The sequence below is a fragment of the Pinus tabuliformis genome, chromosome 4_1 (assembly GCF_031772625.1).
Source record: "Pinus tabuliformis cultivar Carrire ecotype Pingquan chromosome 4_1, CPIR1, whole genome shotgun sequence".
NCBI lineage: Eukaryota > Viridiplantae > Streptophyta > Pinopsida > Pinales > Pinaceae > Pinus > Pinus tabuliformis.
The window spans coordinates 476769431-476789736 of NC_142303.1; positions in this window are offsets into that span (position 1 = coordinate 476769431).

Below are 20306 nucleotides of genomic sequence, written 5' to 3' on the forward strand. Positions count from 1 at the left end.
AATGGTTGGTTATGCCTTTCGGGTTGACGAATGCTCCTGCAACCTTCACAAAGCTTATGGATAACATATTTCGGCCATTCACCAACTCATTTGTAGTGGTATAGTTAGGTGACATCATGATCTTCAGCCATAGTTAGGAAGAGCACCTCCACCACATCTGACAGGTTCTCCAAATACTGCGGCAACACAAGCTATGTGCCAATTTGGAGAAATGCACTTTTGGCATGACCTAGGTTCAGTATCTGGGATATATTATTGATAAATGGGGGGTGCATGTGGATCCATCCAAGATCCAAGTCATCCGAGATTGGCTAGCTCCAACCACTTTGACAGAGCTCCGTAGCTTTCTGGGTCTTGCCAATTTCTACCGCAAGTTTGCGTTGGGATTCTCTCATACCACTTGGGAGGAGCGTAAGCAAAATTATTTTGGTCTGAATCTCAACAGAATGCATTCAAAGAGTTGAAACATCGCCTCTACTCTGCACCAGTGCTCACATTACCAGACTTGCAACAACCATTTGAGATCGAGACAGATGCCTCTGACTATGCTATTGGGTCAGTCCTTACTCAATAGGGGCATCCAGTGGCATATCACATTGAGACACTTTCAGACACATTCCGGAAGTATCCCATTTATGAAAAAGAGATGTATTCCATTATGCAGGCCTGCCAAAAATGGAAGCATTACATTTTGGGGAAGGAAACAGTCATCCACACAGACCACCAGCCCCTGCAGTTCATACAGATGCAAGGGAAGTTGCAGAATGATAGCCATCAAAAGTGGTCCACATACCTACAACAGTTCCATTTGAATATCAAGTATAAGAATGGAAACACCAATAATGTTGCAGATTGCCTCAGCCGACCACCGATCATGGCGTTAACCACCGTGCTCAACTCTTGTGGGCACGAGACTTCTGATTGACTACTTCTCTACAAAAGCTACCCAGAATTTGGCCACACATACAAGACACTCTTGGAGGGTCAGCAAGTTCCAGATTTTCACCTCCAAGATGCCCTATTATGCCACCTGGGACATCTTTGTGTTCCTTCAAGAGAGCGTGCCAAGATGATTTGGGAAGCACACTACAGTCGGGCTGATGGGCATTTCAGGATCGAGAAAATGGTGGCAGTACTGCAGAAGTATTTCTATTGGCTGAATCTTCGAAAGGATGTCGAGAAGTACATCAGATCCTGCACTTCCTATGCCATTGCCAAGCCAACCATCAAGAAGAAAGGCCTCTATACTCTGCTACCTAGCCCTAGTTGACATTGGGAATCCATCTCCATGGATTAAATGTCGAGCCTTCCTTCTACTAAGCATGGCAGCGACTGTGTTTTGGTAGTCATCGACAGATTCTCGAAGATGGCCATTATGGCGGCCTGCAAGAAGAATATCACAGTGGAAGCCACTGCTAAACTCTTCTTTGAATGAGTGTGGGTACACTTTGGGATCCCACAATATATCATCCCAGATTGGGACAGCAGGTTCCTTAGTACATTTTGGTCCAATCTCTGTTCAATGCTGGACACCAAGCTCACTAATTCCATAGCTTTCCATCCCCAAACTAATGGCCAGGCAGAGGTCGTCAATAGGATGATCGTACACGTTCCGTGCATGTACAACTTAAAGCATCCACACACATGGGATGAGAGCCTCCCCTATGTCCAACACAACTATAACCAGGCTCTCCACAGCTCAACTGGTCACAGCCCTTTTCAGGTGGGCTTGGGATTCCAGCCACTATGTCCCATTGATGTGGCCATATCATTTGCAGCTACTCATATAGATTCGGCTCATGTTCAACCTGAAACCGATAAGGCAAACAACTTCATTGAGCACATCCAACATATCTGCCAGCAGGTCCATGACATTCTGGAGAAATCAAATGCTAAGTACAAGTAGTGACATGATCAACAACGGGTGCCACACAAATTTTATGTGGACGACAAAGTCTGGTTGCATTTGCAAAAGGAACGCCTTACTGGAGCCTATCGAAAACTCAGACCACTCCGATATGGTCCTTGTACCATTACTAAGGTAGTGGGAGACAATGCATTTGAGCTCAGCATTCCTCCATTCCTTGGCTTGCACCCAGTGTTCAATGTGGACCGCCTTTGACCATACTTCCCACCATTGCTGGACACATTATACATTGCAGAACAGCTCACACCTACAGAGTTAAATCTAGATTGCATGGAACAAGCCACAACTGATCAGATCATGGACACGCAGATCAAGAACACCTGACAACAAAGGATCCAACTATATCGAGTTGTCAAAGTAGGCCAACTCCTTCACCAGGGCAAGTGGCTCACTAGGGACCAAGTTCAATAGAAGTTTCCTCATCTCATGGAGGAACTCAACACAAAGGGGACCATTGCTTCCTAAGGGGGGAGGAATGATCCAGGTGGATATTGGTAGCCACCTGCCTATTTCACTTGGACCCCCAACATTGTCTCTTTCAGTTTTTTGGTTTCCTTAATTGTAGCATAGTTTACTATTTTTGGCAGTTTTTCGGGTCTTGAACTTCTAGAGCCGTTTTGAGGCCCTAAACGACATTTTTAGGGAAAACGGAGACACCGGAGACGCCCCAAGAAAGCTTACTAGTTTGTTTTCAGCTTTTTCTTCGAGATCTTCAAAACAAGGCATTATGATAGCCAAACAGAGATCGTATGCCAAAGCTATGACCTCGGGAAGTTGATGTACCAAGTTACCCAAATGGGGCCCACAGTTTTGGCACTTCATCTCCTAGGATTAGGTTTTTGGATGTTTAGGGTTTTCCATTGTTTCTCAATAATAAATAGGCCTTTGAGTCTCATTGTAACACAGTTCTGAGGCAAGTAGCCACCACATCTCTTCTCAAAGATAAGCTACCATCACTCGAGCTAGTCTTATTTCCATTATGTTTATAAGCATATTTCAGTATTTGATATTAATGAAATGAAGTGTTATTTCTACTGCATCTTTGTATTTATGGTTATATCTATAATTTTTTGTGTTCCTGTTTAATTCTGGATCAATGGTATCAAAGTTGTCTGCTCTTTCTTTGCTTTTCTTTGCATGTCCCCAATGAGGTCGGGATATAAAGAGTTAGGGCTTGAACTAGTCGAACCTTTGCAAGACTAGCCTTGCAAATCTTGACGACCTCCCATGGTAGATGAAAATAAAGAAGAGGGGGCAGGAGATCCTATCAAAATCTTCTTCGAAGAAGCCCTCAAGCAACAAAGGAATGCGATGATGGACAACTTTGTCCAGATCCTTCAACGTCTACCCAAGGGCGACACATCTACTTCCGACAGCTACTATGGAAGCGCCACACCCTTTAAGGTACAAGTTAACTTTTACATTCCCATATTTGAGGGTCAGATAGATGCAAATGTTGTAGATAAATGGTTAAATCTACTAGAAGGATATTTTTCCATCCATGATTTTTCTAGCCAGGAAAAGATCACTTTTTCACTTCTCAAAGTAGCCCCCCACATCAAGGACTGGTGGGAAACCTATTGTGAGTAGAAGGATGAAAGAACGAACTCATTGTTTTCAGCCGCACCCACTAGGAACTCATTTCGAGATGCCATCAAGGAATAGTACTACCTTGTCGGGAGCTATGAGGATAAATACATAAAGTGGACAACACTGTGACAGGGAAGGGACCAAGATGTACTAGAGTTTACCAATGTTTTTCACACCCTTCGCACGAAGTTGGGTGTCAAGGATTCTGAGAAGTTTTTGGTTCTCAAGTACCACAGCTGCCTACACAAGTACATCTAGGACGAGATGGAGTTCATGAACATCTCCTCACTCAGCACAGCATACCGATATGCCATCAAGATCGAGAAAGAGTTTAAACAGAAGAAGCGAGACTTTGGATCTGCAAATCTGAAGCAAGGGAAAGGCACCCCTAAACCGCAGAACAAAGGACAATGCCAAGGTGGGGTGGCCTACGATAATCCACCCAATCCCCAAGCAAAGAACAACACCGCGAAGCTGAAGAAGTACACGGGAAAGTGGTGTGAGTTCCATAAGAGCTCCACTCACAACACAAGTGAGTGTCGGGCCAAGCAGTGACTAGTGGCCAGGCTAAAGACTTCGAAATCAGATGCATGCTCCGAATCTGAGTCAGAACCTGACAAGGGGAATGACAAAGGGAAGCAGATTATCAATGCGGAGCCCAATGCCACCATCGCCACCACGAAGATCCAGAAGGAGGATCTCGAAGATCCAGAGGAGGAGGAGCGCCTCTTCCACTCCCAGATGTTGGTAAAGGGTTCCCCGCTACAGTTCATTGTCAACAGCGGGAGCCAAAAGAACCACATTTCGGCAGAGGTCATGAAGCGGCTTGGCTTATCTTTGCGTGAGCCAACAGTGCCACTTTCCATAGAGCATCAAGCCCTTCACGGATGAGCTATTATGTGACGTTTCTCCCCTTAATGTTTGTGATGTATTATTAGGCCAACCATACTTATGGAAGTGACATGCTGTGTGTGAGTCAAGGCCTTGTGCTGTTATTGTTACTTTGGGAAATAAGTTGTACAGGATACCGAAGGTAGCACCGCATACTGCCATCTCTTTAGTTACTGCAAAATAATGCAGTAAGCTCATTTCCATAACCGTGAATTTTTTTTTCCTGATGATACGCCCTCAGGGAAAGAAGAAGATGGTGGCCACAACCTCTAGACAAGGCCCCTCCACACAACAAAAACCAATGGATAAGGTCGTGGAGGAGTACGAGGATATCTTCATCTCCCTCGCAGGGGTGCCTCTGCACTGTCAAGTCAAGAAATTGATCGATTTGACCCCACGTGCACCACTGCCCAATGGACCAATCTATTCGCACTTCATTTCGGAGCACGAAAAATCAAGAGGTAGATTCAGGAACTACTACGAAAAGGTCACATCCGCCCAAGTTCATTGCCCTGTGGGAGCCCAATCATGTTGGTACAGAAGAAGGATGGGACTTGGAGATTATGTATTGACTATCGGGTGCTAAACAAGATCACTGTCTGAAATAAGTACCCGATCCCATAGATTGATGACCTTCTGGACCAACTGAAGAGGGGAAAATATTTCAGCAAGATCGACTTGAAGCCAAGATATTACCAGGTACCATTCGAACCCTCTGATGTGTGGAAGACTGCCTTCAAAGCCAAGGAGGGCCTTTTTGAATGGTTGGTTATGCTTTTCGGGTTGATGAATTCTCCTGCAGCCTTCATGAGGCCGATGGATGACATCTTGTGGCCATTCACCAACTCATTTGTAGTGGTATACTTGGATGACATCCTAATCTTCAGCCAGAGTTGGGAAGAGCAACTCCACCACATCCGACAGGTTCTCCAAACACTACGGCAACACAAGATATGTGCCAATTCGGAGAAATGCACTTTTGGCATGACCCAAGTTCAGTTTCTGGGATACATTATTGATGAACGTGGGGTGCATGTGGATCCATCCAAGATCCAAGTCATCTGGGATTGGCTAGCTCTAACCACTTTGACAGAGCTTCGTAGCTTTCTGGGTCTTTCCAATTTCTACTGCAGGTTCATGTTGGGATTCTCTCATATCACTTAGGAGGAGCGAAAGAAAAATTCTTTTGGTCTGAATCTCAATGGAAGGCATTCACAGAGTTGAAACATTGCCTTGTTTCTGCAATAGTTCTCACATTACCAGACTTGCAACAACGATTTGAGATCGAGATAGATGCCTTTGACTATGCTATTGGGGCAGTCCTTACTCAACAGGGGCATCCAGTGGCATATCATAGTGAGACACTTTCAGACACAGTCTGGAAGTATCCCACTTATGACAAAGAGATATATTCCATTGTGCAGGCCTGCCGACAATCGAAGCATTACATTTTGGGGAAGGAAACGTTCATCCACACAGGCCACCGGCCCCTACAGTTCATATAGATGCAAGGGAAGTTGCAGAATGATGACCATCAGAAGTGGTCCACATACCTACAACAGTTCCATTTGAATATCAAGTATAAGAAGGGCAGCACCAATAATTTTGCAGATTGCCTCAGTCGACCACCGATCATGGCGTTAACCACCGTGCTCAACTCTTGTGGGCACAAGACTTCTGATTGGCTACTTCTCTACAAAAGTGACCCAGAGTTCGGCCACACATACCAGACGCCCTTGGAGGGTCAGCAAGTTCCATATTTTCACCTCCAAGATTCCCTATTATGCCACCTGGGACACCTTTGTGTTCCTTCAAGAGAGCGTACCAAGATGATTTGGGAAGCACACTACAGTCGGGCCACTGGGCATTTGGGGGTCAAGAAAATAGTGGCAGTACTACAAAAGTATTTCTATTGGCCTCTATACTCCGTTGCCTACCCCTAGTCGACCTTAGGAATCCATCTCCATGGATTAAATGTCAGGCCTTCCTTCTACTAAGCATGGGAACGACTGTGTTTTGGTAGTCATCGACAGATTCTTGAAGATGGCCATTACGGCGGCCTACAAGAAGAATAGCACAGCAGAAGCCACTGATAAACTCTTCTATGAACAAGTGTGGGTACACTTTCAGATCCCACAATATTTCATCTTAGATCAGGACAGCAGGTTCCTCAGTACATTTTGGTCTAGTCTCTAGTTGATGCTGGACACCAAGCTCATTAAGTCCACAGCTTTCCATCCCCAAAATAATGGCCGGATAGAGGTCGTCAACAGGATGATCATACACATTTTGCACATGTACAACTCAAAGCATCCACGCTGTTATCACTCAGGTTGTTCCCTGCCTCCTGAAGGGAATACGGCCGAGGTAACCACTAACCAATCTTTTAGTTGCAGGTCCTAGCCTACCTGCAACCAGAGAGGGCTCTCTCTTTGTAGTTTTAGCTTTGTTTATGGAGTATTTTAAGCTAGCTATTATGCACAAGTTTTGCTTCGGTTTTGTTGGAAGGTAATTTCAGGTGGAACAGGGATGCAAGCAGGAAACAGTTTCTTCCATTGGGTAGATGGAGTCAGAGTGAATGAACTGGTGAAGTGTTGAAGTGTTCATTTGGTAAAAGGAGTTTTCTACAGAGCAGGGTAGTCAATTTAGGAGCAATTTTGATATCTGAAATGGTGAAATTAAGTCAGAGAATGAAAGGCACTCAAGAATCTTTCATTATGCTGGCAGAGGGAAAGTGCATGAAGATTATTAAGGAGCAATAAAGAATTCCTAAGCAATATTCAGAATGAAAGAACCAATGCAAATAGGAGCAATTAAGAATTCCTATTTATGATTAATTTTGAAGAAAACATATACAGTAACTGAGATTGAACACAGAGTACCCTTAAGCAAATTATGTGCTATTCTTCTTCTTTGTTACCAAGTGTATGGAACATACATGAAATTGCACACATAGAAAAAATAAAAACACAGAGAAGAGGGACTTATTAATCTATAAAAGACGCAAGAATTCTATAGCGTTCCCAGAGCTTCAGTTCCACATTCAGATAGTTCAGCACATCGAAATTCCAGCAACCTTTGTATTATATAGCTTTGATAACTTACAGCGTAGTTCAGAAATGAAATTACCAACCCCAAATACATATTATGGGGGGGTATTTATACAAAAGGAGGATACAAAATATCATGAGGATAAGCTTTTAACTCATAACTTTCTTTACCAACTATTTAAAAAGTAGTAAGTGAAGGAATAAATGTTGTAGTAAATATGAATGCGCTAGCTGTCCAATTTGTCAGAGGAGTTTTGACTTTCTGGGCTGAATGAGTTGGCTGCCTGCTGCGCATTTATTCTGTGTGTGCTGCTCTTATGCTGCTTGTTGTTGTCTTTGTCTTCATCATCGGTGCTCGACTTCTTTGCATTCATTGAGCTGTAGTGATCATTCTGTTTCTGCCTTGCACTCCCTTTTCTTCCCCTTTGACAGGTGGAGCATACCATCTGTATGTGATGACCTGTAGCTTACAAAAAGAATTAATAATCAAAATCACTTGAGCAATGTCTCCATCATTTCTCTCCACCAATCCTTTATAGGTAGCTGATGACTTTGTATTTTGATCAGTGTCTCATCAGCTTCGATGTATCTATAAAAGTTTGGATGGACCTCAAAGAGATGGTTTATCTCGTGTGCAATGTAGAATAGATTTTCTAATTTATCAAAGACACTCTGTCCAGATGGAGGCCCTGTTTCTTCTATTGTGCTTGAGGAAGCTGTGATTTGATTGGAAGCATAATTGTTCACTCTGTTGGCATAATGCTCATGTGACAGCAGTCTTCCAGCACTGGTTACTAGGCTGGGTAGCCCTTTGCTCTTTAATGTCATGATATTTATTCTGAACTCATCTACCTTTGCTTGCATCTCTTGGCACTTTCTTTCCAAGGTCTGCACAAAATTCCTTAGGGTCAACACCCTTTTTACTAGCAAGATAGTGTCAGTCCTATTGCTGCCAACTGCTCCTTGGTGTGACTGTTCAAGAATTGGATCATCCTATTAGCTTGCTCAGGCATATTACCCAAAGATGCTCTAGCTTTTTGATTTTCAAATTGAGCTATGCCTATCAAATCCATTTGCTCATGCATGGTTTCAATGGATTGCCATTGGTTTGTAATGGATTGGCCAATCTTGGCCCACAGAATTTTCTTGATATCAGCTAGAGTTCTATCAAAAGTGAGCTCCTTCCCCAGTTCCTTTATCCTTTTTTCCAGGGCTTTTACTTCCCTTGTCTTCTCAGCTACATCCTGCTTTGAATTGTCATATTTTTCCTCAATTTTAACCAACTTTTCTTTGGTCTCTTTCAATTCCGCCATTTGCAATTCCAGGGCTTCTATTTCTTTCATCATATTGTCCATTCTCAGGCTGGTCTCTTGCTCTGCAGGTGTTGTAGTAGTTGCTGAAATTGGTGCTGGACTTGAGGTACCTGCTTCTGATGCTGGAGTAGGGGGAGGGACTGTTGTGGTGGTCGTAGGAGGAGGAGCTGTAAAGATCTGAGCTGTTTGAATTGGTTGAGAGGCCAACTCTCCCTGTCTTCCCTGTAATGATGCCTCCAGGGCACTCTCTGTCTCTATCAACCTTTTATGCAAGGTCATAAGCAAAGCTACCACATCCTGCTCTTCTTTTTGTTGTGCTACCTCTGTAGTTTGAGGATGCAATGTAGATGGCAGCTTGATTTGTCTTCTAAGGGCGGCTATGTCTTCGTCCTTCTTTTTTATCAAAGCTTGCATGCCCTTGGGATCAGTGGGATCATGTCCCAGCTCTATAATGATCTCCTCCAAGGATTTGATTCTATTGTCCTTGGCCTGTGATGAAGCTTTCTCCAATTCTAGTTGGGCAGAAGTATTGTGCAAAGAGTTTTGCAATCTATGGGCTAACAATGTTTTATCTGCCAAGGTAGAATATACCATTTCCCCGGTCTGCTTGTGCAATTCAATCTGGTCCATCGGATGGATATCTTTGGCGAACACTTCCAGATTGGTTCTAATATAGTCAGCAGCTGATTGGGGTTGCTGCATTGTAGGTCTGAAATGACTGAGAGTCATTTTGCCTTCCTGGATGTCATAGGCTGACATTAGCCTTTGCTGATTGGTGGGTGCCATCCTTAGCAACTGGTTGTACAACTGGTATCTCACTGGCTCATTTCTAGCCTTGATATCAGTAAATGCTTTTTTGATGTCAGAGCCCTGTCGGCTCTGTTGCCTGGTGGATGTTACCTCCACCCCTTGTTGTCTCTCTTGCTCCTGCTGAAAGGAGCTGGCCGATGTCTCCATGCTTGGGGGAATTTGTTGTTCTATTTGTCCTTCTGGCATTTCCTCTTCTGAAAAAGGATTTAACCTCTGTCTCTTTTCCCCTTGCTGCTCGGTAGATGTCCCTGGAGGGGTTTCTTCTTGTCTATCCCTTTTCTTTGCCCTTTCCTCATTAAGAGGTGTCTGTAACACTGGGATTTCTGTCGCCTTTGCTTGAGTAGAAGGGTCTTGCCCTTGATTTTGTTCATCTGTAGAAGTAGGCCGATCTGCCATTGTTTCTTGCTGTTCCAAATTGTCTACTTGCTCTTCTGAATGCTGCACCCCTTTACCTTTATCTGTTGTTGCTGATGGGGCACTTACTTGGGAAGGTTGCTGGGAGGCCGTGGCAGATGAGGTGCCTTCTCCAAGGTGCCGAGGGGCTGTCAAAAATACCTGTCCAAAAGATTCCAAGTCAACTGCTTTTTCAAGGTCTTTGATTGCTTTTTTTGCTATCCCTTCCTCAGAAAATTCTTCAACTAGTGTGCCCTTTACCCATTCTTGTTGATTAGCATATTGTTCAATTTGAGGGATATTGCAATGTTCATATGCTGCAAGCTTGTATTTGACTCTTCTAAGGCTTATAAAGTGATTGGGGTCATATGGTGCCCAATAAAAGCTTGTTGTTAGTAACAGGAAATTTTTCAACATTTTGTCTGCCTCCACCCAGGCTTCTTCTCTCTTATTGAAAATAAATGGGCCCAATTGATGCCTAATATTGAGCTGTGCCTTTTTTCTTTTACCATAGAAATGAAGGATATCTGCATTACCAAATTGCCGGAAGTATTCCAAGGCAAAGAGTCTCATGGGGACATATTTGGGCAGCCTGTAAGGGGCCAATTCATAGCCATAAATCCTGATTACTGTGTGGTTTTGGTAAAAATACCAGTCACCAATGCTATAGCTTTTGGAAAGCTGCAGAATCTTTTGCATCTCATCAGTGAGTCTAGGAAGAGGAGTGCTCACTAGTAAGGAGGAAGCTGGGTGTATAAATAGGTCAATAAACTCACAGTAGGTATATGGAGAGTAATAAACATGGTGGTAGACTGATGACCAAAATATTACAGACCTTCGCTCCCCCTTGGCATCCAATTTTCTGAGGAAAACTGGGAAACTATCAGGCTGATAGTACAGCAGCAAATGATATATGTAGGAGGTATGTTTGAACACCCTTTCTCTCTCCAGGTTCATGAATTGCTCATGAATCTTATCAGCTATGAAGGTGGCATAATCATACTGGACAGCAGGGGGTTGTCCTGGAGCAAACATGGACAACATTATTAAAACTGTCTCATCAACATACTCACTGGTATTGAATCCTAAGATGCAGGATATAATGTCTACCAGCATTCTCCCTGTTTCATTAAACCACACATGTAGATAAGGAGGAGGCTGCCGGGGCTGAAAATCTGGTTGCATGAACAGTTGGGCAATTCTTGTGATCTCTGAGCTGGGCAGCTTGGCACCTTGGTCAAGCGGAAGTTTCATGGAGAGAGGAACCAGAGGCTTTGTTGGCTCAAAGTTCAGTATCATGTTTATGGCTTGAGGGGTGATGTGAAACAGAACAGTCCTAGATGGAGCCAAAACTGCTCTTTGAGTGGGCTCATAATTCTCACAACATTGATGGATAAGGTCAGGGAATACATTTACTTGTGGGAGATAATAAATTGGCAGATTGGACTCCCAGATACCAAGGATATCAGCATTGCTTCTGTATCTTTTCCTTATCTCACAAAAGGTTTCAATGTGATATTTGTTGGTCAGTTCCACTGTTTCCTTCATTTGGTAATCCCTGTCAGCAAGGGGCAGCCATTCCAAGTTCCTATGTGGTGCATTCAAGGGGGCAATATTTAAAGCTGTGGGAGTGGCCATTTTGAGGTTTATCTGTGTTTATCCTTGGAACCAGGATTAGTACAACAACAGACTGATGAAAGAGCTTCTGAGGATTTGCAAAAGAGCTGCAGACTGAGTTTAAATGAGGGAATGGTCTTCACTGTCTGTAGTTATGATAAAAGAGGCAATTTAGAGAGTTTAGAGTCTAGACAGACTTCTCTTTTGTTAATGAATTCCCTGCATTAAGAGACTGTGGGCAATTTGCAGAGGGAAAAGAGGATGATTTTAGCCAAATGAGGGAAGTTCCTGTAGGGGATATTGGCAAAAGGAGTCACTGCAGGGGCAGTATGAATATTCTCTCGGCAAAACTTAGTTAGAAATGATTTTTGACGGTGAATTTTGCAAATGGTCGCGGGTTCGCAGGGTTTCTTTTGAACAAGGGGTTACTCAGTAAATTTATGCAACATTTAGGTGCATGAGTGCCTTTAGTTTGGGAATTTGAAAAGTTCCAAGCAAGTAAAATGGAGAAATCGGCAAAAACAGGGGTAAACAAGTAAAATTTGGGCAAATACCTGGTTTTATGGAGTCGAGAGTGTTGAGCTGGTTCAATGGCGAGTAATGGAGTCGAAATTGCAGGCGGCAGCGGCTCAGATGATCGAATTTGCACTTGGGCGGACAAACGATGTAAAACAGCATGCACAGAGCTTCCAAATTGTCCAATGAAAATGAACAAAAACGATCGACTTGGCATATTTTATGAAAATTCGGGACTTTTGGCACTTTTGGTGCTTTTTCGGGATGACGTCAGCATGATGTCATTTGGCAGGTAGCGGGTACGGCATGGTGACGTGGCAGTTGACTAGGATGATGACGTGGCCGGATGATTAGGCAGACAGGTAGGACGGAACAGTGGCATGGCGGCTGGCGTGGCATATGACGCTGGCAACGGGGACAGAAGGCGGTAAACGGTTTTATCGGACCACCTTTGGTACGGGGCGGTATGTGTCAGAGCCCGCCCGACGCAATCAAAAAAGGACACGCATCTTTTGTACGACGGGAAAACCGCCATGCTATCGGACGCTAACTCCCGTACGTAGGGGCGGCTCCGAAATCGGCGAGGGTCGTCGGATCTGGGAGGGCGGATCGGAGGGTTGACGGAGCACGAAGTTGCTGGTACGATAATGTACAAGGCCCGCTCATGTATTAAATATTATTTATTTATATGGCGGGGGTTCAAACTTTGGAAAAACGGGTTATATGTGTTATATACAGCATAGGCATGTTTATTGGTTTAAAACATTGTATTAAATCAATCCAACACAAAATATGAGTGAGGGATGAGATAAAGTATGGTATAGGAGGGAGGGTTAACACAGTTATTAATTTAACCAAAGGTTAAACTAATCCAAAAGTAAGTGGACGCGGAGGGGTTAATGTAAGCCCCGAATGAACTTAGCATTTCCCCGAACTTAGGTCGTATAGCTATAGTGCCAAGGGGCGGGAGTTAAATAATAGAGTTAGCAGTTAGTATGACTTTATGGATTGAGATTGTATGGATGAATACCAAGCTTATAAGGTGAACTTAGGCATGAGAGGAAGTTGGAATGATGATTTTACACAAGAAATGTGGCTTTGAGCCTTTAAGCAAACCAGAAGTTTTACTTAAGTTTTTCATGGATATGAAATGAAATTTAAGAGTTTTTGAGCAGATCTCAATCTCTTTAAGGGATGTTAGTGAGTGTTTGTTGTGAGGGAGGAAAGGGGAGGTTAGTCATGCATCCATTGTTCCATAGTTCAAACAATTGCCTTAGTGCTTATGTCACTGATGATTTGAGTCTCCCTTGACAAGTCAATAATGAGCACCCACCTGCTTCTGCAACCTCAAATTACCTACCCAACCTAATATACCTAGCATTTTTTCTTCCATTTGATTGGGTGCATTTGAACTAGAAAACCCTGATTGTCCTCTTTTCTTTTGACTGTCCTCCTATCTAAATCTACCCTTATTTCTTCCAAGGGCCCAGATTAAGCAATTGGGCTCCTTCATTTCTCTGCCTATCTATTCATCTGCCAAGCTTGAACTGTTTGGACAGGTATTCATTCTCTAGTCTAGAACAAGCAATTTAAAACATGGCATGGTCCAGATTGAACTGTTGGGCCATCCATCAAGCTAGCAGTGGCATTTTGGCTAGCCACTTTCCTGGTCTTTCTTTGGGGTTCATTTCTATTATTTTTTCTGACCAATTGATTTTTCTTGCCCTCTGATTTTTCTTTTAGGGCATACCCTCTTTACATTTTTTAATTTTCCTCTAATGCTTTTACAAAATATGGAACCTTTGCAGCATGAAAAGATGAACATATTTGGCACTTCCCAGGTCAATCATGAAAAATGAAACCTATTGGTATAGGAACCTAACAGTGGCTCCACTTGGGGATGGCCTTTCCTTGTGAAAGGCCAAGAACAGCAGGTCAGATTGCCTTATTTTTCAACTTTTGCTGTGGCCTAAAACTCCCTTCTCTTGGAGACCAATGATCTGAATCTTTGTAACCTGTATGTAGTACCTTTTTGAGCTGCTCTGTGCAAAATTACAACTCAGTCTTTGCTGATTTTTCTGACTGCTTATCAACATCTTTAGCCTTCCCAAGTCTTGTTCTTGATCCTTTGTTGTAATTTCAAAATATACACTAAAAGTAATGTAATTCCTTGACTTTTTCATCAAAGTCCGCTGCATGTTGTTCCTTATCAAATTGCTGTAAATAAAAATGCTGGAAATACAAATATTTATGTACAATATATAGCTGTGTTGTGTTCATCAAAGGGGATCAAAATAATGTTTGAGCATTCTCCCATTGACTGGGCCTTCTTCAGTATTTGTGCCATCCAAACTACTCAAAAAATAAGTGTTACTACCTTGTACAACTTGAATAATATATGGCCCCTTCCATAGGAAATCAAACTTGCCATGTTTTCCTTTATCTTCCCTCCTAGAGTCCCATCTCAGCACTTTGTTTCCTATGAAGAAATCTTCAGCTTTTGTTCTTTTATCAAAGATATTCTTGAGTTTATCTTGTAGAACTTGGGTTCTCTTATATACTTCTTCTCTTGTTTGCTGCAAGTAAATAGTTTGATTGATCCTTCTTTGAATATCATTAGGCTCTGCTTGTATTTCTTGTAGTAACTTGATCACAGGGATTCCCAAAGATGAAGGAAATCTTGCCTCCATTCCATAAACCAATTCATAGGGACTTATACCAATAGATCTTTTAGTGGTCAATCTGTCTGCCCATAGAGCATTCACAAGTTTTTTATGCCAATTTTTCTTATTTTCCTCCAAGACTTTTTTGATGATGTTGATGAGGCTTTTGTTGGAGGACTCAGCTAGGTCATTGCCTTGAGGGTAATAGGCTGTGGAATGGCCCAAGGTCATGTGGTATTTGTGGCAAAAGTTGATCATTCTTTTGGATTTGAAAGCAACAGCATTGTCTGGAATAATTTTATATGGACAGCCAAATCTGGACAAGATGTTGGTTTCTAAAAATTGAATGATGATTGAATCATTGGCTTGCCTACAAGGGATGGCTTCTATCCATTTGGTAAAGTAGTCTGTGGCGGTCAAAATCCACCTATGTTGGCCAGAAGATGGAGGACGGATTTCACCGATGAAGTCTAAACCCCATTGTTGGAATGGTCTTTCAATTTAAATGGGTTTGAGGGGTAAAGGTAACAACTTTCTTTTGCCTTCAAAAATTTGGCACTTGTGGCAAGATATTACAATTTTTTTCACATCAGCGAACAGGGAGGGCCAATAAAATCCAGCCCTTAGGATTTTATCAGCTGTTGATTTCCAGTATAAGTGTCCTCCACAGTCACCTGGATGAAATTCCTTGAGGACATTGTCAGTTTCATCCAATGTTAGGCAATTAAGTAAAATTCCTTCATGATTTTTCCAAAACAAAACATTGTCTATAATACAAAATTTTGATGCCTTCATTTTCAAGAATCTCTTTTTTGTCCTGGACAACCCTGGAGGAGCTTGTAGGTTTAACAATACAAAACATATGTCAGCATACCAAGGGGATTGTAAAAAGGCTTGATTGATCTGTGGAGTCGCCATCTCCTATTCGTTGTCCAGTTCATTGATATCAAGGGCTTGGAAATTGGTTTCAATCATCAGTTTGGCTAGTCCCTGCCCTTTTATCAATTTTGTAGGCTTGATTTCAATGTCATATTCTAAGATATTGGAAATACATTTGCCCCTCTTGCCTTCAATTCCTTCTTGAGTTAAAATGTCCTTGACTACTGCATTTGGAACATAGGCTATGACATGTGAGTATAAAATGTAAACTCTGAAATCCTTGATGGCCTTTACAAGGGCATAAGCTTGCTTTTCCATGATTTGATATTTTAAGGGAGCATCTCTAAGGGCTTTGCTGAAGAAGGAAATGGGCTTCTCACACCCTTGGTCATCTCTTTGCAATAGGACAGTAGCAATTGTATGTTCAGAGGCAAAGGAAAAGATGATGAAATCTCTATCAAACCTGGGGCTGGTGAGGACTAGTGTATTTGTCAAAGCTCTTTTGATGTCCTCAAAGGCTTGTTTGGCTTCCATGGTCCACTTGACTTTAGAATCCTTCTTCAGCATATCGTTTAACAGTCTAATTAGCTCAGCCAAATTGGGAATGAACCTTCTTAGGAAATTAATCTTTCCGAGAAAAGCTTGCAGTTCTTTGATGTTTCTTGGATGAGCACTTGAAGGATAGCTTGAATCCTGTCCGGGTCAATCCTAATGCCATCTTTTGAAATGATGTGACCTAGGAGCTTGCCTTCCTCTAGGACAAACAGTGATTTCTTTGGATTCAATGATATGCCATATTTTCTGCAAATTAGGAATACTTGCCTCAAATGTTCTAAGTGTTCTTGGTCTGATTTTGAAAAGGCAGTGAGATCATCAAGGTAGATTACTAGGAAATCATGGATTTCTTTGGCAAAGGCTATGTCCATTGCTCTTTGAAAAGTGGCCCCTACATTTTTTAGTCCAAAAGGCATTTTGACATATTTAAAGGTTCCCCAAGGTGTTGTAAAGGCAGTTTTGTCATGATCATCCGGGTGGACTAAAATCTGATTGAATCCTGAGAATCCATCTAACAATGAAATCCTAGAGGCTCCCACTACCCTTTGTATGATATGATCCATTTTGGGCAAGGGGTAATGGTCTTTGAGAGAGACTTTGTTCAAATTTCTCAAGTCAACACACAGTCTTATCTCTCCCGTTTTCTTCCTAGTAGGGACTAGATTTGAAATCCACTCTGAGAACCTAATTGGAGCAATGATTCCTGCCTCATACATTCGTTTAACTTCCTTTTCAATCAAGGGAAGAAGGACAGGGTTCACCCTTCTAAGCTTTTGTTTAAACGGTTTTTTATTCTCTTTCAAAGATATAGTATGTTGGATGATTGAGGTATCATAGGATTTGAGGTCCTCATAACCCCAAGCAAACACATCTTGGAATTCCTTAAACAAGTCAATGTATTTCAATTTCTGATCAGCAGGCAATGCTTTGGATAGTTTTATCATTCTGGGATTTTGTGTGGTTCCAATGTTACAGTCCTCAATTTCAGCATTCAGTGGTTGCATTTTTGGCTTCCTTGAAATGTCATTTGAATCGAATAAATCCTCCAAAGGGGTTAAACCTGTGGGCAGAAAATTGTCTTTTAGTTCAATTACTTCAGCTTCTGCCTCAGCTATTTCATCACAATCTGTTTCCTTCAGTTGTTGTACATTCTTGTCATCAAGAGTGGTTGGATGCAAAATCAGATTTGTTGTCTCAGCTGATATATTTTGTTCAATTCTGTCTATCTGTTGTTGATCATCCATAGTGCTAGTATCAATGTTCATGCTGGAGAATTCCTCCTTCAAAGTCAGGAAGTTATTTATCTGTGTGTCATTTTCAAAGATCTGCCAGTTTTTGATATTATCTGGGACTACGGGCCTATGTTTGATTTCAGCCGTGAAATTGTGGTTGGGTTCAAATGGTAGCTTGCATGTGCTGGAAAAGGTTGCCAAGCTATGTGCATGTAAATTGTGCTTTCTTGAGATTTTGGTGAGCTGAAATTCTAAGAAAGTGTTAAGTATTTCAATGGCTGCCCCTCTGTAAGCCCTCAACCTAAGATCATTAGTAACGAAATTTCCCTTTATCTGCTGTATGATCAGATCAGAATCCCCTAGTATTGAAATTTTTGTTGCACCTAGTCCTCTGATCAGCTTGAGTCCTAGCAAAAGGGCTTCATACTCGGCCATATTGTTTGTGCATCTGAAGTTTAATCTATATGCATGACCTTCAGCATGGTCATTTTGCATGTTGTGTATCCAAACCCCTGCCCCTGCTCCTAATTTGTTTACTGAGCCATCAAACTCTAAGTACCATAAGATTTCTTGGTTATGACTTGTATTGAGAGTTTTGGAAATTTGTTTAGTGGGCAGATTGGGTTCCTGTAAGTCATTAGTCACATTGACAATTTTTTGATCTTGATCAGTAGATTGTTCATTCATTCTTTCTGGTTGTGCTATTATCAGGATTTTGGCATCAGTTTTGGGGCACATGTCAGCATTATATAAAATGAATGAATCCATGTCGGAATGCATTGCATAGATGGGGAAATTTTGGGGCTTTTCTTGACTACTCACCACATATTTCATCAGTGTTTCACGGTACAATCTCTTTGGTTGTCCAAATACTGAAATAGTGGCATAGGACATGTCTAGCTGCAAAGATCCTTGGAGTTTTGCACCCCAAGATCTGGATAAAAGCATGCCATACTTGGGTGGAATGTCAGCTACCACCACATCCATCAAGATTGTTTTAGCTGGATATTGGACTAAGGATACACAAAGGTCTTTGATTAGGCCTAGACACCTGACTTGGCTGGAATCAAATGAAAACAAATCTTTGTAGGGTCTTGTGATGTCTAGGTCTAGTCTTTCCATCACAGATTTAGGCATTAAGTTGTGGGAAGCTCCTGAATCAAACATTGCATTATGGAGCACTTTGTCATGAATTTTTAAGCTCACATAAAATGGAGGAACTCCTCCATATACTATTTTACCATTGACTTCAAGACCAAAAATTAACTCTGGTTGATCATCAAGAACATTAACTGCATCCCTGTTCTCTGATATTTGCAATGACCTATTGATTTGATGTTTGTACACTTTATGTTTGGCAAGTTCAAAGAGAGGAATGGCTATTTTCAGCTTACCTATTTCTATTTCTAAATTAAAGGGTTTTTCTATCTGCACTTTTGTGTTGTGGACAACAAACTTTTCCTTTTCAGCTGGATTTTCAATGACTTTCTCCTCATGCTGAATTTTGTTTTGGATCAAATCGGTTTTTAAATTATTTTCAGGAGGGCCGGTTACATTTTCTTTTGGAGGAGAGGGAGTGTATGGCTGATTTTTAAAGGGCTGTACATCTGATATATCTTCCACAATGACTTCCGTTGGATTTAAGTCTGTTTTGGCAGGGAGTTCTGTCAAGACAGCTTTATCTTTTGCCTTCTTTGGCTGTTTAGTATCCTTTAGTTTGGTAGGTTCAGGCACATCTATGGTTCTACTTCTCAACTTGTACTGTTTATGGACCTCATAGACTGCTGCATCATAGCCTTCTCTAAAGTCGAATGACTCTCCTGATTTGATTTGAAATTGATTGAAATTATGGGCCTCTTGATCTTCTTGTGTTAGAAAGACTTGTTGTTCACTGTCTAAACCCATTAAGTTGATGTGAGGGTTCTCTGTTGGTTCACTAGATTTCGAGGCCTCGGCATAGTTCTCTTGAAATGGAGGTCTGATGTTCTAGTCAAGGCCAGCCCTTCCAACATTTGGACCTTGGTTTTTTCTAAAATTTGGGTTCCTTGCTGTGTTACTTGGCTGCCCTTCCCAAGATGATTTCCTTTCAATGTTCTCTACTCTATCTCCAAGTCTGTCCATGCCTTTGATGATTGCATCAAGATTTTGTTCAAATGCTGAAGGTTCTTCCTTGAAATTTGTTCTTCTTTCAGCTCTTGCTCGATTTCTTTTGGCAATGAGATTTGCCTCTACACTAACAGCTATATTCTACATGTTTGCTAAGGTTGGAGGGGCCCTTTCCCTCAGTTGATATGCCATGTCATAATCAAATCCATCAGGGAATTTGATTAAGGCTAAGTCAGGTGGAGGTCTGAGGTTTTAAGGGATGGCATTGTATACACTGTTGAATCTAGCACAATAATCTAGGACAGTTTCTTGTGGGCCTCTTTTTATACTGTCATACTCTGATAGATATGCAATGGATCCTTCTTCTTTTCCCACCTATTCAAAAATGACTGATAAAGGGCATCAGGATTGGCTATAGAGTTGACAACAAGTGCTCTAAACCAAGTCCTAACATCACCAGTTAGACTTTGGACGAAAATCTTCATTCTTACATCATCATCTTCAATTTCATAGTTCTCAAAATAGTCCTGCATTTTCTTTGTATGCTGTTGGGCTGTATAGGTACCAGTACCATCAAAATAAGTGATCTTACTTTGATAATCTTGAGGCATAGCCCCAGGATTTCCAGGTAACTGTAAAGGAGCATATCTATTTTCCATATTTACAGGGAAAAATGGGACAACGGGAAGAAATGGGATAGCTGGAACTGCGGGGAACGGAGTTGAAATATGTGCAGTGGTTGGAGGGGTAGGGAAAGTGCTTTG